This window comes from Lepus europaeus, chromosome 5, assembly GCF_033115175.1.
Source record: "Lepus europaeus isolate LE1 chromosome 5, mLepTim1.pri, whole genome shotgun sequence".
Lineage (NCBI taxonomy): Eukaryota > Metazoa > Chordata > Mammalia > Lagomorpha > Leporidae > Lepus > Lepus europaeus.
The window spans coordinates 63,790,589-63,817,992 of NC_084831.1; the positions used below are offsets into that span (position 1 = coordinate 63,790,589).

General features: G+C 36.4%; 1 protein-coding gene across 1 annotated transcript in view; it reads right to left on the reverse strand.

Annotated features, from left to right (window-relative positions):
* The window catches only part of NEGR1 (neuronal growth regulator 1), a 952,382-nt gene that overhangs the window by 173,544 nt on the left and 751,434 nt on the right, over positions 1-27,404 (reverse strand). The gene's annotated exons all lie outside the window — the stretch shown is intronic.

The window sequence follows — 27,404 nt, forward strand, 5'->3', positions numbered from 1 at the left end:
AGAGTTTAAAACTCTAACAAGCTGTCTAAGCACTGATGACCTCCCTGATCCCCATTCCTTTTTCATAATCACAACTACAGAAAATGTCCATTAGGTTTGCAACACATAGCAAGTCTGAACAAAGGCAGAAAGCAGGCTGTTGAGATTCTGGGAAATTCTAATTGCTCCTAGAGAGAGAGGACAAATCAACAACTGAAAGGCAAGGCTTCAGAGCAAGACCACACCATTGCCATGGCCATTTCCAATGGTGTCTGTGTCTAAGATGAGCGCAAGCTCAAAGTACAGAATTCTGAGCAGCAGATAATTCACTCAATACCAATAATCCACATTTTAACACTTTACTTGTTATTGTGAAAAGCAGCAATGAGAAAAGCTCACAATTGTCAGGTACTTTATACCACTGCAAACTCAGACTTTTATGCTTGAGGTCCAGAGGCTTTATATAGCAGACTCATGAGTATATTTCAATACATCTCTGGATTCACTTATTTTGTAAACGCACAAGGGAATTAAACTACTCAATATTAGCATTATTGTTATGTAAGCAACACTAGTTAATAAATGTGTCTGACCACAGGTTTCATTGTGCTAGTAGATGAATAGACATAGTGCCTTGCTTTTTTGTTCTTTAAATTCTCAAAGGGACCCCCTAGAGGAGTAGTCAATGAACGCTTGATAAAGGATGACAATTTAGATTGGCTTGCTAATGTTGGCTTCCATGTAAATTTCAGCTACAGAGAGGATTGACAAAGAAAATGCCCCAGAGAAACCCAGGTTTGGAAACTGTCTTGCCAGGGTTCTTATAGGGCTAAGAGTCTTGCGGATAATCCCCACAAGCTAGAGGATCCCTCTCCCACATATAAAGTCTCCTAGTGACATGCCTGTCATTCAGGAATGGTGTGGATTTGTACAATATGGATATGGATTACTGTGTGTTTCATGTTACCCCAAAGGGGAAGGAAGTAGTGATCTGGAATCTGGTCAGCCACTTGCATAGATAAAGGAAAAATGGGAGTGGTTGAAAGGGAATTAAAACATACATATGATATGTATACCAATAAGGGAAAGAAAGCCAAAATTATTGGATGTTATTCACAGTTTGGTAATACTATCATTTTGGGGTGATAAATAAAGCACTGTTTATTTTAGACTGATGACATTAAATGTTGAATTTAGTTATTTCCCCCTGATTTATGGTCACCAAGCATACTTTTAACCCTGATTTGGAATCCTATACCAGTATGCCTCTAAGAAGAGAATGACTGAGCCTAGAGATGTCAACTATTCTCTATCATCAGAACAATTTTCATAATGAATTAATAAAATGACTTCTAACTTTGCTGTGCTTTCTCTTGCAGCTTCATTTTAGTGACAAAAATGGGCTGATCATGACAATATGACTATTATAATCCAAGTTATTCTTTTATTGTAAATCAATAAATTAGTTTTCTAGGGTCTACGCAGAATGTAGGTTGTGGTCTCATATTTTTTGACAGTGTCAATCTGTCATGTTCTTCTTAGTCCTAGATAGCAGACCAGAGAGACTCTTTGGGCTTTTGAAATAGGAGTCCAGATGCTAGGATGTGCTGGCCTAAATAAGCCCTCTGAGAGCCAGGCAGACTTCTCCTCCAGGCTTGCTAATTAAAGAAGTGCAGTCTATGAGCTCATAGTATCAGCACCCCTGAAGACCTGAAGGAATTCAGAATCTTTGTCTCTGCTCCAGAATCACTGACGGAGTCTGCGTTATACCAAGGGCCTCCGTCTACCTAGGAGCATCATAAAAATTGAGAGGTCTCGTTCTAGATTGGATAGTCCCACCCGTTTCCTTTCTCCATGTCTACGGATTGTCAGGAGACATTTTTTTAGGAGTCAGTTGTGCTGCTACATGTTTTGTTGTTACATGTTTTGCTGGGAATGCCAAGAGTGAAGACTCCAGAAAAAGGATGAAAAGTAAATGCTCTTAGTTAGGCCATTTCTTGTGGGAGAAAGGAATGTTGTCTTTTGAGACAAAGAGCAGGCTCACTTACTGGCTGCTATAAAACACTGGATTCCCCGATGTCATTGTTCTCTTATAGCAGAAGCCAATGCTTGTACAGGCACTTGTCTAGGAAATCCATGTTACCCCTGTGGGAACTGGGGCTCAGGAAACTGATACAAACATGCTGACTCTCTGTTGATTGTTTCAGCTGTGAGTAAAAAAGCCTTGTACCTCTGACCCAGGAGTCTTGTGTTTTCTGCCAACCTCTGTGGCACGTTAGCATTAGTTTATAAGTAGGGTAAAATTCTCAAACACTTCAGTTACTGACACAGATTTCTGTAGCCTTTTTTAGCACAGTTGCAAAGAGTGAAGTGTTAGGAGAACTGAGTTTCTATCCAGGTTCTACAATTAACTAGTTATGCTAAAGCATAATTATTACCTCTCATCTCTGCAGTGATTTCCTCATTGTATTAGATGAGTGGAGAAGGGGAAGGGATGAAGAAGCTCACGGGAGTTTTTAAATGGTCAGTTCCATAAGGATAGCATTCATGCCTTAAGAATTCTTTGTTATTATTTTCTTATGGGATTTTTCAGCACATTCCTTTGAATGTTTCTATCCTGAAGGACTTAGGAATCGTAGAAAACTTTATTATCGTTAGCCTACTCTAATTCTATATTAAAGGGGATGCATATGTTATACACACTTATGATGCCTCATTTCGTGAATATAATTTCTCATCGAATTCAAAGTATGAGAATCATTTTGATTATCTCTGGGTATACTTATAATCTCTTGATCCCTATTCATTTACTATTTTATGGAATATAGACACATTTGGAAAAAATTGTCTATGATATAATAGAATTTTTTTTTTCTGAGACTAAATCTACAATGAAATAATTTGTAAGGGAAGAGAACAGTAGGGAAATTCAGAAGGCTAATGTGCATTACCTGGGTTATGCTACTCTCTGAGACAGGGACTCAGTATGATGTTGGCTGTTCTTCAGGGATAGGAGGGAATATACCCCTGCTGATGGAAGAGCTGCCCATAATCAAAACTGATGGAGGACCTGGCAATTTATATGTGGCTAACCTGAAAAAGGCTATTGCTTTCGTATCAAGCTAAAACAGTAGAAAAGTAGCTACAAAGCATCAACCTCAACATGAAAGCACTTGCCATGGGAAGGCTGTGAGTTTGAAATGCACAGACAGAACTGAAATCTGTTCCCCCTTCATCTGTGGTTTGCTTTCCACAGCTTTAGTTACTCAGAGTTGGTCAAGGTCTAAAAATAATCAACGAAAAACTCTACTCTAGCAATAACTCAGGCATTTTAAGTTGCAGACTATTTTGAGCAGCATGATGAAAGTGTGCCCCATCCCACTCCCATCTACCTAGGACATGAACCACTCCCTTGTCCAGTGTATTCACCCCTGTATATGAGACTCACCTATTAGTCATTTAGTAGCTTATATTGATTATCCAGGTATCACAGTGAATGTGACTAATGACCACAAATCACAAGATTAGTGAGACAAGGAGACATTAATGTATGAAACATGGAAATCAGATAACCTCTGGTTATGTGACAGTTCTGCAGGCATATAGGAAGCTATGTAGTTAATATAGGAGTCAGTACTATCTGTGGTTTTAGGCAACATTGGAGGTCTTAAGCATATCTTCCAGGTTTCCAACCAAACCCATCATGTCAGATCTTCCAAATGTATCTGTTGTTTGACTGAATTTGCACAAAGAGGATAACAAGAAAAAGTTGGCACCATCAATATTAAAATCCATTCCATTAAAATAAAAACCTATTTCCCTGAGGTTGCTAACAAATGGAATCAACTAGACTGTAAGCCTACTAATTTTTGAGCAAATTATTCCATCAAAGAAACTATAAGCCTTATCTATTAGTGTAGATGTTTAACCTTAAAACAGACTTCTGTGTCCCTAGCCTGCGGCAGTGCCCAGCCAGCCTCAAAGCTGTTCAGCCAACAGTGCATTTTTCAGAAGTAGTCATGGATCATGGCATCCAGGAAACAACTACCAAGAGAACAAAGACAAGGATGACAGAGAACAATGGGCTTGGGAGTTCTTCCCAGAAGGCAGCATAAGTAGCTGCCCAGTGAGTTTTCTAAGGAACGTACTATGATGCTAGAAAAGGCAGCGCTGGCCCTGCCAAATGGCAGGGTCTGGCCAGTGCTACAGAGAAGTGGCTTCTGGCTTTTCTTTTTCCTCTTTGTAGAATGGGAATACTATTGCAGTTTTCTGGCTCATATTCTGCCTTCGTATGCTGAGCTTGTGTGTGACAGAAAACATTTGTTTTAACCCCCCCAGGTCTTCGGACCACAGCATGTCACATTCAGTCTGAAGGAAAAGATTCTGCACCAGCCCAGGAGCCTGGATCTCAGTGAGCTCCAGTATCTGGGTGGAGCAGTCTGGCTTTCTCCATGAGTGTGTTCTAAATGCGGCATGCCTGGGTATTTGGGTCACAAAGAATTAAACTGTGGGTAAAGACTACTAGTTGTCCTTAAATATCTACCCTGTCCTATTCCTATAATAAAAGAACCACAATTCTAGAGGGCAAAGCAAACTAACAAAGATCAAAATTTCTAAGTTCCCTTGCAGTTATATGGCCACATCAGCAAAGACAAGTAGACCATAAATATAAGTGATGTTACAGACATGAAAAATGATTTAAAAAGGAGGGGATGAGGGCTTCTCCTTTCCTTTTTCTTCTGCTTCTCTCTTTTCCCTCTTCTACTTTTTCTCTTTCTTTTTCTTCCTGCTTTTCTACAGCCTGAAGTATAGATAAGAGGTTTTGAACTAGAGTAGCGATGTTGGACCTTGAGTTACCTTGGGCATGGATGTTATTAGGCAGAACAGAACCACGGAAGGAGGCCATAATCTTGATTCAGTGATGCTTGCTGTTGTAGCTCTGAAGTGGCTACTGCAGAATACCAGATGAGGAAGAAATAATGTAGAATCTTGTTTAAGTCATTATGATTTTGGGTTTTGTCACTTGGAACTGTTCCTACTCTCCAGTAACACAGATCCTTTAGAAGAGTTATCTACAAATTCTTCACAGAATTTTTTTTTGTCGAATTAAGTCCTTTTAATGGGATTTTAATATTAATGAATAAAAAGTGATAAATTAATTTGGAACATCCCTGCCTTTATGGTGGGGGGTCTCTAAGCTCTTCAGTTTAACAGAATTTTAGTGGTAAAGTAGAACATAGATAAAATAAGTTAATTTTATTTGTCAACTATTATTTTAGATATTAATATTTCAAGTCATTGAAAATGAGACAAATGCTAGAATTTCAAAGCTTTGAAGCATGATTTATGAAAAAGGGTATTGTATGGCAATAACTCTCAAAAACATATCATCAATCAGTGAGAAACAACTGAGTATCTGTACATTGAACACCACAAACACATAAACTGACTACATATCTGCTGGTCTTTCAGAATGGTTAGGTTATAATCAAAGTGCATAATAGAAGTCATGAAGAACTGAAATCAATATTGGAAGATTTTTAATGTAACTGCACACACACTCTACTAAGTCATCTCCAAACATTATAATAGGCTCCAGGTTTTGTTTTTTTTTTTCTGTTCTCCATCTATGCAGCAATCAGCCCTGTTTCTAGCCTGAAATCAAACTCTGTCTAAGCTTGTCACTTGGGAGCACTCTCCCTTATAAACAATGGCAATAACAGCAACAACATAGCATAATATTTTTCAAAACTGTTAAAAGCTAGACCTATCTCATGTTGAATTCAACTCTTGTTAAATCACAAAGGATAGAGCGGCAAGATGGCGGAATAGGAAGGGAGCACACTGATAGTCCGGGAAGAGACAGTTTAATAAAAGTGGAGATACTGCAGGTTCAAGGAAGAGTAGGGGAAGAAACAGCAGAGGAAACTCTTCCAGAACTAGTGATTTACAGTGGACCTGCGTGGAGAACGTGGGAGCCCATGGATCGGGACACCAGTGGCAGAGGCAACACACCAGTGCTGGAACGCGAGGTGAGCCGAACCTCAAGAGCCTGAGATACCGAAGAGCAAGCAGAAAGAGGAGAATAGAGGGAACGAGGCTTGAAACCCGGTGGGAAAAGTTCACCAGGCTATTTAGTAGAGAGAGGGAAAAAAAAAAGTGACCAGTATGGACATGAGTTTCTCTCTCTCCACTCACCTCTCAAAGGTGAGCAAGACAAAGAGCAGGTGCCAATTTGGACATACATCATAAGTGGGGCGACCTCAGGTCTGCACCAGCCCTCAGCCTAGCAGAAAAACCTGACTCTGGGGGTGGTGATGAAATAACAGGATATTAGGACCTAGTGAATGTGTGGTGCTAATGAACTGAGAACTGTGAAAAAAGAGATGGTGGGGGAGAGAACTCACAGAATTCACGTGAGTACTCTCCAGAGACACTGCAATTAGGTAACCTTGGCAACCGAGTGGGAGACTGCAGGAGAATTTGAGCCCACACTGAGGGCAGCACAGACTCCCTGTGTGGTCCTTGGGAAAGAGCTTCTGATCTCTGGCTCCTGTGGGTATATTATTCGCCTGCTAACTACCTCCAATTCTGCTCAGCTGTGTGGAATTACTTCCCTTTTGAATCAAAAAAAGAAAGAGAGAGAGATTTACCATGCCTAACCTGGGAGTTTCACCTTTGGCACACCCTTAACCCTGAGGAAACAAACAGAGCTCTCAGGCCACACCCATCTCAAGCCTCTAAGGCTCCATCAAAAGCAGATAGTCCACTTAATACAGTCATAGCATAATAAGAAAAAACACCACAGTGAGGGAAGAAAAATCCAAAGGATATCTCTACAATGCCAAGCAACAAATGCAAAAACCGAGGAAACAAGAACAAGGAAGACATTATGACACCCCCAAATGAACAAGACACCCCAAGCCAAGATTATGAAGATGATGAGATGGAAGAAATGCAAGATATGGATTTCAAAAAATTTATGATAAAAACAATTAGTAGTTTTCAAAAACAAATGCTTGAGCTATGGAATTCCTTACTGGATAGGATAGAAAATCTCCTTTGAGAAAATGAAATCTTAAGGAGGAATCAAAATGAAATGCAGAAACTAGTAGAACAGGAAATGTGATAGTGAAGAGAAATCAAAATGAAATGAAGAACTCAATAGATCAAATGACAAACACATTAGAGAGTCTTAAAAACAGAGTCAGTGAAACAGAAGAGAGAATAGAAGACAGAGCACAGGAAAGTATACTGTCAAACCAAAGAAAAGAAGAGGAAATTAGAAATTTAAAAAATATTGTTTGGAATCTACAGGATACTATTTAAAAACCCAACATTTGGGTTCTAGGAGTTCCTGAAGGCATGGAGAGAGAGAAAGGATTAGAAGGCCTTTTTAGTGAGATACTTGCAGAGAACTTCCCGGATTTGGAGAAGGACAGAGACATCCTAGTACAGGAAGCTCATAGAACCCCTAGTAAACATGACCAAGAGAGATCCAATCCACGACACATAGTAATCAAACTCACCAAGGTGAAACATAAAGAAAAGATTCTAAAATGTGGGAGAGAGAAATGTCAGATTACTCTCAGAGGATCTCCAATTAGACTCACAGCAGACTTCTCATCAGAAACCCTACAAGCTAGAAGGGAATGGTGAGACATAACCCAGGTACTAAGAGAGAAAAACTGCCAGCCCAGAATATTATATCCTGCAAAGCTCTCATTTGTGAATGAAGGTGAAATAAAGACCTTTCATAGCAAACAGAAATTGAAAGAATTTGTTGCCACTCATCCTGCCCTGCAAAAGATGCTTAAAGATGTGTTATACACAGAAACACAGAAACATGGTCATCAATATGAAAGAAGGTAAAGGAAGGAAACCTCACAGCAAAAGATCACAGGAAGCTCAAAGTATATATTAGAAAATATCTTTGGCAAATGGCAGGGCAAAGTTACTCCTTATCAATAGTCACATTGAACATTAATGGCCTGAACTGTCCAGTTAAAAGACACAGATTGGCTGATTGGGTTAAGGAACAAAACCCATCTATTTTCTGCTTACAAGAAACACATCTTTCCAACAAAGATGCATACAGACTGAAAGTGAAAGGCTGGAAAAACATATACCATGCCAACAGAAATGAAAAAAAGCTCAGGCTAAAATTTGTGTTATCTTATTCAAAATGTCATCATAATTTGGAGATTTTTAACAGTTTATTTCAAAATGTAAATCAAGGATTGGCAGATGGAAAATGTTACGAGTATACTAATCTATTTCTCTTTGACATAGAATTAAAATCTGATTCTCTGTTAAAGCAATGTATTAAAGTAATCTACTATGTTCTCTTGATGTCTGTTAAATTCTAATTGTTCAAAAACAGCTGAATTTTTATTAAAAGCTATGGGTTATTTAAATATGTGCTTATTTCAAGATTTGAATAATCACCTTGTAACAATGATCAAATTTGGTCTATATTATGTCATGATTTTAAGGAATCTTATTTCAACCGGATATTTTGGATTTTGAGCCTTCTTGGCATTCTTGACAGGCATTCAAAAAATCAAAGTTTCAAACAATCTGGACTCTAAAATTTCCAGTAAATCCTGGACTTTGGTTTTTCCAGTTTGGGCCCAACTAAAAAAATTGAAGGACCTATGTCTCTCATCTTATAGAGACACCAACTAATCAGGCTATTTGGATTATATTAGAAGGACTGTCAAGATGTGATGTGGTACCAAACTTTAAGTTTCTATAATGGAAAATGCTATTAATACAAATGTTTGAGAATTAAAAAGTCTAATGATCTTGTGTTACTAGACATGATAGTTATCTTAATGAGAAAGCCCCAGAGGCCTAAAGGATTAAATACTTGTAAAATCCTACAGGTGCTTTCAAAAATACTGTGAAGTAAGCAAGTGCCTCTTGTTGGTTGATGAGTTTATAATTTTAAACATGACAACTTAAAGTCTTTTGTCATCCATAGTTATATATGATTTGCTGCTCATAAAACTAAAGCGTTGTTGGTTCTGTGTTTAGCTGTCCTCCTATAGGTTCCTATGGACTTTTTCCAGCCACTTCTTTTGTATTCAGTACTTTGGGATGGCTCTGTAAACAGATGAAGCCAATAATGTATTAATAGTACCAACTGAGAGAAAGTATGGTTAACTGAGGTTACTAAAAACAAAAAGCAATTCAAATCAATTGGCAATTTACAAAAAGAGTTAAAGATTTTAAAAGCTATTATTAAAATTGCTATATTGGTCTATTATGTTATGTTATATGTATGTACATATTGTATGTCCACATGGGAAAATTTTATTAAGAGTTTTATTTTAATTGGATTATAGATAAGATTGTCCATAAATTTAAGCTGCTAAAATTAATCAAAGATACATTTTAATTTGTGTGACCTGAATCTCTGTATCATATGTTTTATACTTGTTGGTAGAAAGAAACTAAAAACATTTTAGATGGTTGTGCTTCAGTTTACTGGTTAAACAAACTACACCATGTTAGATATTTAAGAGGTTTTTCCAAATACATGATTCTTAAAATTTATAGAAGGCAGTGGACCTTCTGGTAAATGTTTTCTTGTTTTTATCTAATGGTTGAAACTTTGCTAAGTATTCAAGTGATATTGCTATTGTCAGCAAGCGATCTAGGACTTGCTCCCTCATTTCTCTATTCTAATCCCAACTTCTTCTTTAATTTCTCAATTTTCTTCAAGGTAGGAAACTAATTCTATTATGAAGGAATCTGTAGGAAGCACAATTTAATCTTTAGACCTTATAAAAGAGATGGCTAACATTTTTCTGTAATAGCATAGCCAAAATAAGAGCCTAAATACTAATCTCATAGCTAGATTTACTTTGCCATCAGCGAAGTAAACAGTAAGTAGAAAAAACCTACCTTTCAGATCAAAGGGAAAGAAAGTTTTAAAGTGAGAATGGGTATTGTCTACCTTAGAAAAACTACTACAGAACATGCCTGTGACTATAGACTTGTAGTAAGGGCCACCAAAGATTAGAGATGGGACTTGGGCACTCCCTTGACTTGCATCCTCTGGTCTGCTTTAACACAAACCAGGAGGAAAAGAAAGCTAGGCATCAGAAGCAATGGGTGGCAGGCCTATTAATGGCTGATCTGTGCAGTGATCTGCCCTCAAGGAGACCCAACAGGCCAGTCCACTGCAGTGGCTTTCAATGTGGTAAGCCTGGGCTTCAGCAGAAGTCAGCTTGTGAAGAGCCCTGGCAGCTCTGCCAAGAGTTGGATCACTGGAAATGGACCTGCCCTGGAGTCGAAGGATGCCCAGGTCAGCCACAGATCTTATTGGCTCTAAGCTGAAAAGCCCTTCACTCAGCCCAACTTCCAAAGTGACCACTGCAGCTGAGGGGACGGCCAAGTAGGGTCAGCAACATTGCAGGCAAAACTATAAATTTCTTGTTAGAGATGCCACCTGTCTTTACCTGGCCAGCTCTCCTCCCAGGCTAGCTAAGTAATGAAAGTCAACAGGGTGCCTTCCCCCAGGAGGTTCACACCTCCCTTAGGATCTACCCCATGTGAAGAGATAGATAGGTCTGGGCCTCTTAACTTACAAGGCCTAAAGCCCACCAGATTATTATCAAGCCCCTTCTATCAGGTTCTATTTGCCTCTCAATCAGAAAACTTAATTGTAGCTTAGCACCTTTCTTAGCTCCTCTAATAATGACTCTGTCCTTTGTTCTAGACCCTGTCTAGTCCACTTGGGCCTCATTCCTTTGTAATCATAACCTTTACTCTACCATCAATGGCTCTACTCCCAACCTGTGTGTACTGATGGTCCTCTTCCCCACTTAATGCTGTATAATTTTTCAGACCTGGTTAATGCCATTCTTAGGATCATTGGTTACTATCCTCACTCTGTCTTTTATGACCTTGTCTAAATATGATCAGAGTCGGCAAACTTGGAAGGCTTCCATAGACTTGGCAACTCATGACGGGAGCCTAGGGTGGTTACTGGTGCGATAAACTAGAGTGTCAATTTGTTGGGTCAACAACAGGAGCCACTGTGCACTTGCTCCTCATGTGGGATCTCTGTCCTTAATGTGCTGTACATTTTGATTTAATGCTATAACTAGTACTCAAACAGTATGTTTCACTTTGTGTTTCTATGTGGGTGCAAACTGTTGAAATCTTTACTTAATATATAATAAATTGATCTTCTGTATATAAAGAGAATTGAAAATGAATCTTGATGCGAATGGAAGGGGAGAGGGGAGGGTTGCAGGTGGGAGAGAAGTTATGGGGGGGGAAGCCATTGTAATCCATAAGCTGTACATTGGAAATGTACATTCATTAAATAAAAGTTAAAAAAATTTTTAAAAATCACAAAGGATAATAATGCTGTCCTTTATATTTGAAGATAATAGTTCTGAATCACCATCAGCAGAATATTTGCATGAAGCTATTTTTCCCCCATACTAACAAACACTCTCTCTGAACTCCCAAAGCTATGGTTATCTGTGTCTAGATATAGCACCACATTACATTCTGCCTTTTCTCCTTCTCTAATTGAGCCTGGATACGAAGTCTGATGTTATACCAGCAATACAGAATAGAGGTGTTATACTTCTCTTGTGATACTTATCTATTCAAACACCCATCAGCTAACAGAACGTGATATACACTCATGTGTATATCATCCTTGCTGATTAACAGTTTTAAAGGAGAACTTAAGGCTTCCTTGGTCTGAGACTGGACACAGTATATACTTTGCCAGATAATTCACTAGATGGAATAAACTATTTAAAGTGGTTAACTATCTTTCATGGGCTATTCTCCAGGACACATAAATAGTATTTGTTAGTCAGTTATCGTCATGCCATTATTAATTAGGCACCTGTCTAATCAGAAGACCAGGTTATAAATCTAAGTAGGGGAGCTCACTTTGGATTCCTTCAGGGACAAGAGAACTTGACTTTATTACATTACTCAGAGATGGAAGCTTTTGCTTCTGTGTTTTTGTTTTTTGCCTTTTCTGAAACATGCTGTATGTTTTGAAAGGAAGAGATAGGGCCAAATGCTTACAATATGAATGAGTGAATAAATTAACTGCATTAGAAAAAATGTTATGAAAGGATATATTGTAAAGAGTTAAACATCTCATTGCTAGCTCAGTATTAAGTTTCTTACTATTTGAACAACATAACAGATCAACAGAATGAAGAAATTATTCTCCACCTAGGTAAAAGTTCGTGAAAGTATGTGTGATTTTCCAGAAAAGTAAGAGGCCATGATAAGTGAGTCTATGTGTCTGAGGAGTTCCAGAAGTGGCGAAGGAATCAAAATACAGACTGAAAGGAGTTTTCACCTAAGTCTCTTGGGTTGGTTCACAGGTTTCCCTGAGATATAGCAAGAACCCAGTTAGACAATATCCTAGTGGCTCTATTTCACTCTTTGGTCATCCACATTTTAAGTGCTATCAGCAATATGTGAAAAGATGTTTCTACAACAAAGTAAAGAAGAAATCATTTCTTTGCAAAGCCATTCATGAGATGATATCTATCTGCCTTCCTTTCCTACCTTATGTTCAGTAAGGACATCTTTGTGCTCCAGCCACGTGGAATTGCTACAATCACTACATTTCTCTCTTGCTCTCTCACCATTAAGAATTGACTACATTTTGTAATAATTACTGTTTCTCCAATCTCCATTTCAAAATTAGCAGTCTTCAAAATGTTAGGAATCATCTTAGCTCACTTGTACAGTCCCAATGTCACTTGAAACTAGGCATTTAGATCATTAAACAGAATAAGTAAAAAACCTGAAAGTGTAAAAATTATGACATTACTTTTTAATCTTATGTCCCAAGGTATGCAACCTACAAACTAACATTTTCCTCTTTTAAATAACTAAGATGATGAAAAAATAAAACTTTTAAGCTTTTTCAAGGAAGGTATGATATGAAAGAGAAATGATTTCAGATCTTTCAAATCTTGTTAACATATATCTCTAGCCAGGTTAAAGGAGATATAATAAGGAATTTGGAACCTATTCTGATGTTAATATGAGGACCCGAAACCTTTGTATAGCTAGGTTATATATTTTTCCTTCTAGCTTCATAGGATTAAGACATTATCAGTAAATATCCCCTAAGGCCTCATAACTTAAGTGTAAAAAAATCATGTTGCTTAAAACAGTGTGGAGAAGGAATGAGGTGTAGTGATAGAGTCAACTGTAAGACAGAAATATTTTGTGTTGTAGCAAATTCAAACAGCAAGTGAAGCTTGTATGTGATAATACTTATTTATGCATGAGTTTATCAAAGAGATAGAATAAAATCCCACTTGCATCAGGGGTCATTATATGAATTTGAGGTTATGAATTAATTAATCCCTATCTCAAAATAAAATTGCCAGAATTTAAAAAAAAAATAATGAGAGATTGAAGCATGTAAGAGAGTAAAAGAGCACTTTTACATAGATCTTAAATTCTTCTACTTCGATGTAAGCTGAGTATAGGTAACTCCATTTTACAAATGGGGAAGTTGAAAATAAGAAAATATGTAATTTATGTAGGTCATATAGTGTGTATGTATAGTAATCATGTGTTCCTTTATAGCCATTCAGTAGAGAGTGGCATGCTAAAACTAGCTTGAATAGCTCATGAGAACCAATTGTCAAATTTTCAGGAATTCTGCGAATTATTCATTAACACAGCCACTGTTAAAATTAAGTTGCACAAGTTTATAATTAAATAAATTAAACTAGGAACAAATGTGGGGGGGCAGTGCCGTGGCTCACTTGGTTAATCCTCTGCCTGTGTCACCGGCATCCCATATGGGCTCTGGGTTCTAGTCTTGGTTGCTCCTCTTCCAGACCAGCTCTCTGCTGTGGCCTGAGGAAGCAGTGGAGGATGGCCCAAGTGCTTGGGCCCCTGCACCCACATGGGATACTAGGAGGAAGTACCTGGACCCTGGCTTCGGGTTGGAGTAGCTCCAGCTGTAGCTGCATTTGGGGGGGGGGGGTGAATCAATGGAACGAAGACCTTTCTCTCTGTCTCTCTCTCTCTCTCACTAACTCTATCTGTCAAAGAAATAAAAATAAATAAATAAATTTAAAAAACCAAATGTGGGGTGAGTGTTCTGCTCAGTGGTTAAGATAGTACTTGGGACACATGCATGGCATAATAAAGTGCCTGGATCCTAATCCTAGCTTTGCTTCTGACTCCAACTTCCTGCTGATTCATACCCTGGGAGGCAGCAGATGATGGTTCAATAGTTGGGTTATTGCTACACACATGGGTGACCTAGACTGAGTTTCTGGCTCCTGACCTTGGCCTCTCCCAGCTCCAGCTTCTGCAGGCATTTGGGGAGTGAATCAGCAGATAAAGATCTCTTTCACTCTGTCTTTTCTCTGTGTGTATTTCCCTCTGTCTCTCTACCTTTCAGATACAATTAAAGTGAATAGCCAAAAATGCAATAAGTACTTCAAATTCATCACTACAAGATTATTTGAGAATTACTTACAATCTTTGGACTATTGACATCCATTGTTCTGTTCTGTGTATTTTGGAGATACACAGCGTGAAATGACACCTCATTTCTCAACTATGCATTTATTAACATTATCTTTCTAACTTGAAATTAGCCATGGTGGGAGTATTGATACCTTGGGACCTGACAAATCTTCTAAATATGGGATAGATTTATTGCTGTGTTGATTATCTTCTAGACTTAAGAAAATGATGGAGAAAATGTTAAAACAAACATAACAGTATCATGTCTGTAGCCATGTTCTTGCAATATTCCAAAAGTGTTCTCTGATTAAGCTAAGTTGCACATGTTACTTTCATCTTATTCATTACCATAAATAAAAATACCAATGCATATTCATGTTAGAAAGATGCTCATAGTTGGAATACAACTCCATATGTCACACCACGGTTGAATTGCAAACAAAGGTTGGTTACAGATAAATGGTTTTGGCAAAAATCAGTGAAAGCATCTGTGAGAAGAAACTGGCAATGTGGAATTTACCATAAGGTGAATTGTATATTTTATTATTATTTGTAGATTTTGTTACACAATTTTTTATTTAAGTTAAATATTTACCAATGTACCACTGAACACATAGTAGTGAAGTCTGAATAGAAACATAAGGAAGTTTTTGCACGGTATAAAAATGAATTTATTTTATACCTGTAAGTATTGAAAGTAAATATACAACTAGGGTGTACTTTATGTGAAAATAAAGTGTTGTAAAGAGGACACAATAGATACATTGTGCAAGGAGAAATAACAACAGCATGAAAAATAACAATGCATAGCTTGTTATGCCCTAGAAGTGTACTTGTGATATTTCTTAGTGTGGGACCATAGTCAGAGTACAGCAGGTAAAGCTACCACTTGGGATGCCTGCATTGGAGTGTCCGGGATTGCCTTCTGCTTCTACTTCTTTTCCAGCTTCCTGCTGATGTGCCTGGGAGGCAGCAGATGATGGTCTGAGTTCTTGGGTTCCTATTGCCCATGGGGAGACCTAGATGGAGTTCCTGGCTCCTGGCTTCTGCTAGCCCAGTTGCAGGCATTTGGGGAGTGAACTAGTGAATGCTAGAGCAGTTTCCCACTGCTGCATCCCCCATCATCATTCTGCATTTACATTAATTAATTAATTAATTAATAAAATGTTGTGTTCCTCTTATGTTTTGGAGAGGAAGACAGGGAGGTATTATCACAAAACACAGTTCTAAAGAGACCTATAGAGGATTCCTTTGTTTTCATCATAGTGCATTTTTTAGCACAATTCTACATCTAGAACTATAAATGCTTTGTTTCTGACCTTACTAATAGCAACATATTTTATTGTCTTAATTTTTCCTAATTTTTCATTTCCGTTGAATTTTGGTATCTCTGTTGAAGGAGTAGAACTTACCTTTTCAAAGTCAGAAGATATCTTCATGAGAGCCAAGTTTTCTAAGATCAAAACAAACATAAAAACAAGCAACAAAATATCCTTTGGGCAACCAATTCTATGACTAAGAGTATATATATATATATATAGATATATATATATATATATATGCCTGCTTTTCCCCAGAAACATATGAGAAAAATCTTCCTGCAAATTTCAAGCACAGCCAAGTTGCTTCTCAAATTGGCCATTTGCACTCCAGGGCTAAAGCTGAAAGCGCACAGAATTGCCTGAGTAATTCAATTGCAAGCGGAATCGATGCAAGTGTGAACGCTGCCCTGGTCAAAGGTTGGCCCTTAGGCTGCAACTTAAATCAATTTTGGGTGAGCTAAGTTTGATTACATTTTCAGTGATGAAGCTTTCAAAAGCAATTTTGAACTTGCCTATTCAGGGGCCGTTTAGTTCTGTTTTAAATCTATACTCCTAGTTAGAGAGGCATCTGTCTATCTGTTTTGGTGATGATTAAATACTGGAGTTGAGGAGACATGAAAGAAAGAAAAATAAGAGGGAATGAAGCAGAAAGCAAGCAAAAGGAAGAAAAAAAAAACCAGCAGATGAGAAACTGTCATTAAAATATGTCAGCCAGTAGTGTTTACTATTCTTTTTTTTTTAAATAATCATACTGATAACAAGAATAAGATAAAGCAAATAATTAAGGATTATGGTACAAAATAAATAATAAATGGAAGAGAATTATCATGCAGATATGTGGCAACCTGAAGATTATTTTGGAATATGAGACTAATTCTTTCAGATGGTGGCTTGTTGGTGGTTCTGCAGTACTGAGTAAAATGGGTGTAAGAAAGGATGCATGGCCTCCTACAGAAAATAGACTAGCTTGAGAAAAATAAAGCTTTTTAATTTATCTTTTTCCAGCAGAATCAAGCCTGCTGAGTTATACATCCATTGCTTATGCAGTCTTCCTAAAAACGTGTTTACTCAGTTAATATTACTTGGTTTGAGTAAAACTACTTTTCAAAAAATAAATTATGAATTATGTCTATGTTTGAGACGTAGAGAGAAAGAAAGAAAGGGAAACTCTCATCTGCTTGTTCAGTCTCTAAATGTCCAAAACAGCCAGGGCTTAGCTAAGCTGAAGGGAGCCAGGAAGCCAATTCGGATCTTCTGAGTGATTGCCAGGGACCCAACTTCTTGAGCTATCACCTGTTGTCTCCCAGGGTCTGCATTAGTAGGAAACTGGAATTGGGATCTGAGCAGTCAAGTGAATTCAGGCACTCCAATATGGAATGTGGGCATCCTAACTGTTGGACCAATTACATGCCTGATGATAGCTATTTTCTACATTTTTTAAAGTATTATTATATCATAAAATACAGTATTCCCAAGAAGTTGAGATTTGTTGAAAAAATACAAATTTATCTACAGTCACAGTCACTAATTCTTTTTTGTTATGGTCATTAATGCTTAACGTATATGCAGCTATCCTGCCATATTTAGGAAATGTGCTGCTGCGTCTTGTCTTATGAAGTATTTTAATGAACTTATGATCCCTTCTACATGGACTGAATAGTGATCCCAGTAGTGCTTTGACAACAGTGATGGTCGGCCCTGCTAATTAGGCAGCTTCACATATGCACTAATTGGATTGATTAAAAAAATCAAACACAAGAACTGAAGAATAGCCAGCTTTATCAAACCGCATTTTAGAACTAGGTAATTTAGGTTGCTTCTTTGTCTTAGAACTGTGAACGAGAAAGCCTGTTTCTTTTTTAAGGTTAAAATTGGAAAAATCCAACATATATATGTATATATATTATATATATAAATGTACCAACCTATTATAAAAACCTATTATAATATAAATTATAAATGTTTATTGCATAAGTGAAACATTTCCACACAAGTAAGTCTTGATTGATTTATTCAAATCTTAAGTAGATACTGGGAAGATAGCTAATTTGTGGCACTAAGAGAAATCCCAGTGGAATTACATTTATCAGTGGGGAAATCTAGTGTACGCTGAGCAGACACATTCAATGAGGACAGGCCATTTTCAGTCCTTTCCCTAACAGTTTTATAAATACTAAAACGGAATTTAAAGCACTTTTGACAAAGTGTGGCCCACTGAAAGATCATTACTTTCAAAGTTAATTTTGCCTATTTCTGCCTTTATCTTGGACATCAAAATGGCCAAAAAAAAAAAAAAAAAAAAAAGAAGAAGAAGAAGAAGAGCATAAAAGAAAAAGCCAATTTTGCCTAATTTTCTTTTTGGTGGTATATTCCATTAATTATGCTTCGCACTGACTAAGGAGAAATGAAAAGTTTAGTAATAATAGCTAAGCATTTTATAATAATCGTTTTGTTCACACATATCATAGTTCTCTTATCAGGGCCATATTATTTTTCAGAGAAAAAAAATACAACTCAGGAGTTCAGGTAGGTAAGTTGTTCGGATTTACCACTTTATCATATGCTCCAGTCATTCAATTATTCTTCAAATTTGCTTTCAACTATAGGGAAAATAGTACCTGCTGGGTAAGTAGGCTCAGAGAGATTTCTCAGAATAATGGAAGAGGAATCTCTCTCAGGATCTCCAACAAGCTCGAAAGAGAAAGACTGGTAAATGCAGTATTGAAGGAAGGGTCTAATCCTATGTTTTATTCTGGAAATGTTTCTTATACATGTACGGGATCACATTTTGGCCTAATTTGTTAATGGGTTACAGCTGTGTGAAAGAAAACAGCAAACCAGAAGGTGTACTCCAGTGACTTTTCACAGGCTGCTGGCCAATAGAATTGAAACTGAGAACACAAAGGAAATTTCAATGGAGAGTAAAATTCTTCGCAGAGATGACAAAAAGATTAGGCCAGCAGAAGTATTGAACTAAAGTTTATGGAAACTCACCACAAAGCCAAACACATTAAAATGCAATTTTTTCTGTCAATATAAAATAATTTTGAGTTCAATGACAAGAATTACAGAAGGAAAAATATTGGCAGCATTTCTGCTTTAAGGAGTAAGGGCAACTTAAAAAAAATCCAATACTTCTATACCACTGTTCTTTTTTAAAAAACTATATTGATTTCTTAGGATTTTAAAGAATTACAGCTGAAAGAGAACATGTAGATTATTATTCTAGTGTCTTCACTTCATATATGTGTAAACTGAGACCAGAGAGTGAAGTGCTAAGCATCTCCCCAGTTAAAGGCCAGAATTTTACTTGCCTCATTCCTAGGCTAGGGAATAGAGTAAAATTTTATGGTTTAATTTGAAAGTCTGATTTTTCTGTATCTTTTCAGTACCTAATTCCCATAAGGTTGTTACATTTCAAGGCTGATCAACAACAACAACAAAACCAAAGTTCCTTTCTCCATTTTGCACGTACTGACCCCTTTGTCAGATGTGGGGATGTATGTGCAGCACCAGTAGCATGAAGACACAGCTCAAATTGCCTCTTAACCTGAGAGAAACACATCAGTAGAGTAATTAATCTTGTACACCTTCTCTATCAACCTGCCCACTTTTTCCCGCATTCATTACAAGTGAGTGGTTATGTGCATGGCTGATTTAATTAATAATTCTAATAAAAAGGACAATATCATAATGATATACATAAGTGCATTAATAAATGATGCAAAGAATCAAGGGTGTTAATTTGGTTAGCCAATGAGATAACGTCAGACAGCTGTTCTGGTTAAACAGACCTGAGCCTACAGTGTTTACCCTTCAATGTTTAGATTATGTATCACACAGGAAAGCAAAGAAAAGTAACATGCAATGCACACTTATTTTGGACTAGGAACTGTATAGGCCATTTTGTATGTCCTATTTGTTTCATCCTCACAGAAATCCAATAAGTTATTTCTTCCTAGTTTATGAGTAGAGCTTAAAGATTGAGATTGAGAGAACTGTCCAAAATCCTTCATGGAGGATTATGATTTCAACTCAGACCCGTTTAATTCAAAGCTTTTCATGCTCCGTCTGTATTTTAGGAAGAGCATTAGAACAAGGGTTGGAAACTTAAGTTCTAGCCCTAGTTTTGCTCTTTGTCTTTGGATTCTGACTCACTTTCTTTCAGTGACCTCACCTAAAGTAAACGGTTTAGTCTAGATCAGAAGTGCTCAAATCAAACTCTGTGGACTTCTAGAACATTTTGATGGACTTCTCAACTATTTCAAGGTGTGATACATGGAAAAAAAAGAGGATTTTCAAATTCATCTCCAAATTAATCTAACTAATTCAGAATGTGACCTAGTTATTCCTGAAGGGTTTGCAAAAGGCTTCACTTGGGGAAGAAGGGATTCCATTGCTTAAAGAATTTGTGAAAAATTGACTACATAATATGTGAGATATGGGGTAGCTCCACAGTTCTGTCAATTGCCATGGGTAACACAGCTCTGCTAGCATTGGTATTTGGTTTTCACTTGTGGCAACGTGTGACCTGGTGCACTGAAGACTCCAACCAGTCATTCTGACTGTCTCAACCTGCTAGGGATCATCTATCTTACATGGCCCTGAATTCTGTATCTATATTTTAAAGAACACATGAAAGCTCTAGGCATAAGACTGAAGAGGAAAAAAAATCGTGTTTTGTGTATACTCCATTTCAGAAAAGTTGGGTACATCTATTATTTGTTGATGATTATGTCTGTGCATGCTGTTTTTGTTTGGTAGAATGCATTTGATAGACATGTACAGTTAATCTACCTACACCTACAAACCTAATTTTTGTGAAATATTTATTACTAGAGCATTCAGGAAATCCTTCCTATTACTATCCCAAAGCTATGAGGATATAGCAAGTTGGCACAAATAGCACTCTGTCTTCAATAATCATGAAGTCTGAATTTATTACCACCTCTTTCAAACAAAGTGAAAATCCTATCACTTTCAAGTTAAAGAAGTTGAGATCAATTTTGATCTAAAATATATATCATTCAAATTTTTGGCATCATCTTTTACATAATATCAGGATTCATCATAATAGGCAAAAATAACAGACAGCCCTAACAGTAGCTTACTAGCACATGAAAGCATTTGAAACATTCAGAGAGCTGAAATAACACTTGCAACAGCACAGTTCCATATTCAACAAATCCATCACAAAGTACTATTTGCTTGCATCAGTTGAATCTAAACAGGGAAACCTGTCACATTGTAACTTTCTCCAGAAGCCGCTTCTATTTCACTTTTGGATACCAGCTACTGATTTATTTTTTTATCTCAAAAGAAAAAGTGTCCATCACACTAAATAGGCTGAGAGGAAATATTCTGTAACTTGAGATATTTTCTAGAAAGTTAAATAGCAATGAATTTATGAAGTCTTTCAAATCAGAAGTACTTTATTGTCACCACATTGTTGATAAGCCCAGGGGAAAAAAAAGTTTTGATAGATTCTTAGAATGTTTAATGTGTACTATTTCTAAGACAAATGTTTTGTTACTTTGAATAAATGAATGCACATACTCACACACATGCACACACACACTCACATGCAAAGGAGAGATCCCTACAGTGGCATTAGAATCTATATTCCAGCAAAGGATTTAACATTGTACTTCGGGGGAACACCTTATATGGCAGTTTGGCACATACATTGTATCATTGCAACAAAATTATAACTGCCTGTTTTGGGGATATAAGCAAACTCTTTGTCAATATTAAGGTCAGATTTGTCCAAAATATTTTCATATATGAAGTTTCTGGAAAAGATTGTATTAAACCAAAGCTATTTGAGTTTTAAGCATTTTTCTATGTGAGTCTCTTCTTTCTTAATTTTCCTTCCTTATCTCCCTTTAGATTATAAGTTTTTTAATATGTGTCCTACAGTAAATATTTGTTCTTTTGCAGAAGCTAGAAACAAAGCACATACAACATACTTTTTACTTACAGAATTGACTATGTTTTACTGGTAACAGAATTCCAGCGTAAATGATGGTGTACATGTGATGAATCAGACCCATAGATGGCAGGATGGGACCATTCAGTGCATAGTCTTTAAGGAACAGACATCGAAGATTCATCTATTCAGCTGCTTATGCTCAAGAAGCAAAACACATAGGTGAAAAATAACAAATAATTCTGAATCCCAACTTTTTACTTAATAAGGAATTTTTCTATGAAAAGTTGGCACACTGTCATCTGCTATCAATTTTGCTAAAACACTTGCCTGATGGCTGATGTGCTGTGATCTGTGGAATGTTGTTTTTTTTTTCTCTATTTTAAATTTCTACTTTAAAAAATGCAAATTATTTTCAGAAGCTTTTGGACAGATGATCTAAAGGATGAGGAATCTTTGTGGTATACTAGCTTTCCTGTGATTTTTTGCTCCATAAATTTTGGTTTCTCTTCGCTTGAGAATATATACTCTTTACCTAAAGCAATTCTACTGGTGAAAGTACTAAAGTATCTACTAAAAATTATAGTTCCTCTTATGATTACAGTCTAAAGCCCACAGGCCATGAAGGAGAAAAGGGTTTAAGATGTCCTGATGTAAAATTAGTCTTGCTTATTTCTCTGCAACCTGAGAAGTGTGAGAGCCAGACAAGCTGTGAATCAGAGAGGCTTTGAGAGCACCTGAAAAAAAAATGTTCATGGAAAATGGAATTAAGTGATACAAATATTTTGGAGCAAAAAGATTGTAAAGTCCATGCATGATTTTTCCATAATCCATACTTTCCATGAACTTTTGAAAGCCCCCTAGTACAGTTCATCAAAGCTGGTGTGCTGCGGGTTTGCAGCTCAGAGAGTTGTTGCTCTACCTACAGCCATTGGCCTATCAATCAGAAAAGAAGCCCAAGCAAACCAGCTGCCAGAACATCAGGGTATGACGTGAGCCTTGTCTTACCCCTTTCATAGCCTAAGCTTTAGAAAGAGTAGTTTATTACCCAAGTCTCTATTTCCTTCTCAGTTTATTTACCCTTAGTCCATAGAAACCTGGCTGCTACTCCTAATTTTCCACAGAAACTGCCCTAACCCACAGACACTGCCCTACTGAAGTTAGTACTGCTTGATTTTTAAAGACATTAGTTGCCTTCCAGTCTTTCTCTGACTTGATGTAGCCTTGAAAATGGCTTTTCATCCTTCTTGAAATGCTCTCTTACCCAGACTTGCATGGCACATATCCTCCAGCATCTTCCCCTGCGCTTACTCTGCATGCTCTGCACACTCCTCTGGATGATTTGTTTGGATTTCCACCCCGGTCATCTACTGACTCTACATGGCCTTTATAAGAAATTGGATTTGCTCTCATGGTTGAATCCGCCACTTCTATTTTGATAGACCCCAAATCTACATTTCCATCCTTCACTTAATATCCAGCCACCTATTGGGTCTTGCCTCAAGTAGAAGATGTACAAAATTGAACTCATTCTCTTCTTTCAAATGTGTACCTCTTCCCCAAATCTAAGAGGTATGATCCTTCTTTGATGTTCTTGTCCAGGTTAATGCCACCCAAACAACATAATAGGAGATATCTAGATTCCTGAAACACTTTTCCTATTGTCTCCAGATTTGGACACTAATCCCTACCTAATTATCTTTAACTCCCTCACCTCTGCTATTCTTCTTGTGTAATTACTTTCTTTTGCCTTTACTACTGAAAGTCTTGTGCCCAGCTTTAGCCCTCACATTGCCCAAGAAAATCTTTCAGGAAAAAAAAAAATTGTACAAATCATTCCTTTCCCAAAATCCGTTAATGGCTCTCTAAAACCAGGACAAAATCTAAACTCACTTTCAGTCCTTGTGCTATTGCCTACTAACCTGTCCAATGTCATCTCTCAATATTCTCTCCCTACCTGTTAATGTAACCATATGGAAGTACTACTGTGTCTTCAAATGAATGAGATTGTTTCACATTGCTGTGTCTTTAGTTGAGCTCTTTGATACTGGAGTGTTTCACTCTCTAGTTGACCATTCTTTCATTTGTGCCCCTATGCCTAGTGCTCATGATGGTTGTTGAATGAACTACAAGGTTCTGCTACATAACTACATAACTACAAGGTTCTGCTACATAACTACAAGGTCATGGACAAGATTGTCTCACTCATTTAAGAACCTCTTGAAGACAAGGTTCCAGTTCTGTAACTTTTTTTCTTTCCAACATCCAGCATAGTGCTGTGTATATTGTATACTATCTCTCTTCATACATAAATGCATACATACCTACATATATATAAATCAGTGTTTGTACTTATTATAAATATATACATACATGGATACAAATCAATCTTGCTATTGAATGAATTATCTGAACATCAAGATAGAATTGTTTTTACTGGTTCTGGCTTTACACTTTGAATGCTGTAAATGTCTGAACTATGACTAAAAATAATATTTAATCTGGAATTAGTGCCACGAATTCTGGTTAATGTACTGAGCAAGGGATGATGCTAAATTATGAATTAGATTTGAGACACAATTTTAAGTTTGCATGTTCTTTTCTTGGCTTGCTAGGGACTGTTACCATGTTAGCTCTTATTGAAGTCCTGGGCAGCCAGTCATCAAATAAAGTAAATCATCTATATATTAGTTTTTCAAATGAATTGAATTAATTGCTCTTGGTAAAATGTAATGATGCAGTAACAATGGTTCTTATTTATTGATTTCTTACTTTCTTCTAAGTTAAACGGTAAGCATGCTCATCTCCCAGGACAGGGCGCTTTGAATGTCCTCATTCTATACAAGAATTAGTGAAGAATTTGAATTTAAGAAACTTATACAAAGTCACACAAAACTGATATGTGGTAAGACTGAGATTCAGACCAAGGCCTGTTTAATTCCCCTTATGTGAAAAACACATACATTCACATGCATGTGTACACGCACACACACATACATTCACACACAAAAGTGTTATACATCTTTTGTGATAATCTTAGTTATGGCAGTTTTAAACTATAGTTTGCTTTTATCTTCTTGGTTATCTGGAAGTTATTAAATGAGTTACTAAAAACCAGAAATAGATTGTAATAGTCTTAGAACTTATCCTGAATAGTATAGATGAGGAACTGATTCCTAGTGGCTAAAACTCTTTTGGAATGTATTATCTGCCAGTATGAGCATTTGCTATTAATTAGCATGATGCCAGGTAAGCCTCATTTCCAATCATCCTATCTTTGAATTTACTACACATTCAAGGGTGCAAATCTTGAAAGCATGAAAAATTTCTGGTGTAAGTCATATACCAAAAATCACCATGTACACATGTGGCAGACCCTTTTGGATCTACATCCTATATTCTGAATAAAGACAACTTTACTTACTTTCTTACCTGTCAGCAGGACTCATCTCCATCAGTAAATTTTAAAAAATGTTCAGAATGTCACAGATCAATACAAGATCACCTTAGGACTAGCTTCTACTATGGATCACTTTAGAACATAAGCATTTTCCCATTGAGAATCATTGTGAAAGTGTGGCAGATCTTATCTAGGGACATGTGGCTGTCTCTCCAGCTAGCAACTTGAAAAGTTCAATTAAACTGCCTTTCCCCATATGTAGCTTGCAGAGCTATAATTTCTGTGGTTGGATAATTGTGGTATTACAGGGATGTTTAAAAATCACATGGAGTGTATATTTAGATGGCATCAAGTCTCATTTTTGCATGTGTTTGGATAAATATCAACAAAATTCACCTTTCATATATTCAAATTTATAACAATGATTTTCCTTGAATCTCTGGAGGTGCATAGAAAATCTTCTGCAGCTAAAACATGGTTCATCAGTTCATTTGTTCATTAATCTATTCTTATACTTACTCAATGTTTATTTCATTTATCATTAAAGACCTACTAATTGCCTATCAAATAGGAGAAACTATGCTAGGTAATATGGGAGATAAAATAATTAATCTATATTGATCCTGTTTTCTCAAGGAACTTACAATTTGATGGAGGAATGGAAATATATTACAATAATTATAGTGCAAAAGCGGAATGCTTTCTGCAATATGAGTTTCAGTTGAGGTTACAGAAGTTTCCTTATCATACAGATATTTTTCCAAACTTCCAGGAATATGCTCATAATTACAGATGAGATTTGTATACTTTGTCTTTATTAACAAATTAATCAAATTATGTAGCATTTAGTAGCACCTGAATAAACAAAAAGTCAATGATGGAAAGAGATCATGGTAGTCAAGTCTGAGAATTTCATATTTAGAAGCTTTTTCATCAGGCATTATTTCCAAATGATTATGTCAAGGTTTTCAGAGTTAAAAAAGAATTAAGTAAGTGACATTTGCTCCTAATTTGTCACAATAATTAATATTTCAGTTTTGAAAATAAGAATGTGACTTAGAAATTTAAATAGCAAAAAGTTAATGATAATACCTTATATTTTTTTTGCTTTGACTTTTCAAATCATTTATTCTTTCATGTTCTTGAATATGTAAACCACTTAAGATTAATAATATACCAAAGAAGTATTTAATGTATACCAATATTTAATATATACCGATTTTTACATTAAATTGGAGTTCACACTGCTCTTTAATGTTCTCAGTGGTTCATATTACACATAGTTACATTAAATAAATTATCTTCTGGATAAAATTTAAGAAGGCATATTATAGATAATGTATACAGTAAATAGTGCATATAATTGTCATTGCATGGCAAGCAATGTTTTTCTTTCAGAGTTGGATACCAAGAAATATTAAGGAATATTAAGCTTGAAAAATAAAAGATGTGATAGGAGTAGATATGTTTTATTTAACATCAGAGTTTCTTAAATAATACTAATTCCAAGTTTATAAATCATGGATCTTATTGTAGTACACTTGTAAGTAATTGGAACATCACACTTCTCCTTCCCACTTCTGCAAAATGGAAATTATAATTTCTGTGATGAACCGTATAAAATTTGCATTGTCAGAGATAGTTAACTAACACATAGTGATAACACAAACATATATATATATATATATATATATATATATGTTGGGCTATTATAAAATATTAACTAAATAAAATATAAGGTTCACTCAGATAACTATGTGGATGTGAAAAGACACTGGACTCTGTAGCCTCTGAAAACCGTGAAATATTTGATTTTAAAATAAGTGATATTTTATGACTGGAATACTCTGCTTCTAAGAAGCACTAAGTTTAATTCCTGGAAGAAACATTAACAAAGATTTCTTCTCTTTTAACTGATCCTAGTGTTTGCTCTTCTTTATCTTCTGGTCTTTAGGAAGTAAGATGCATTAAAAATGTGAAACAAAGCCTAAAGTTTTATTTCAAAAGATGGTTTTGAATAAAAATGCTATCTAGATGGATGAAATAATTGTTCCATGATCATTTACTTACTATTCAATTTTATTTATGCTGTGAAATTCTGACTATTCCAAGATGAATGCCCAAAGAAAACCAGCCAAGAATAACCTGACTCCGTATTAATCCATGCTTCAAGATAACATAACACATTATTTAAAATACCAAAATCCAAACAAAACCTTGCCAAAACAATAGTATGCAGTCAGAGACATTGTCCAATTGGCCCTATTACTTGTGT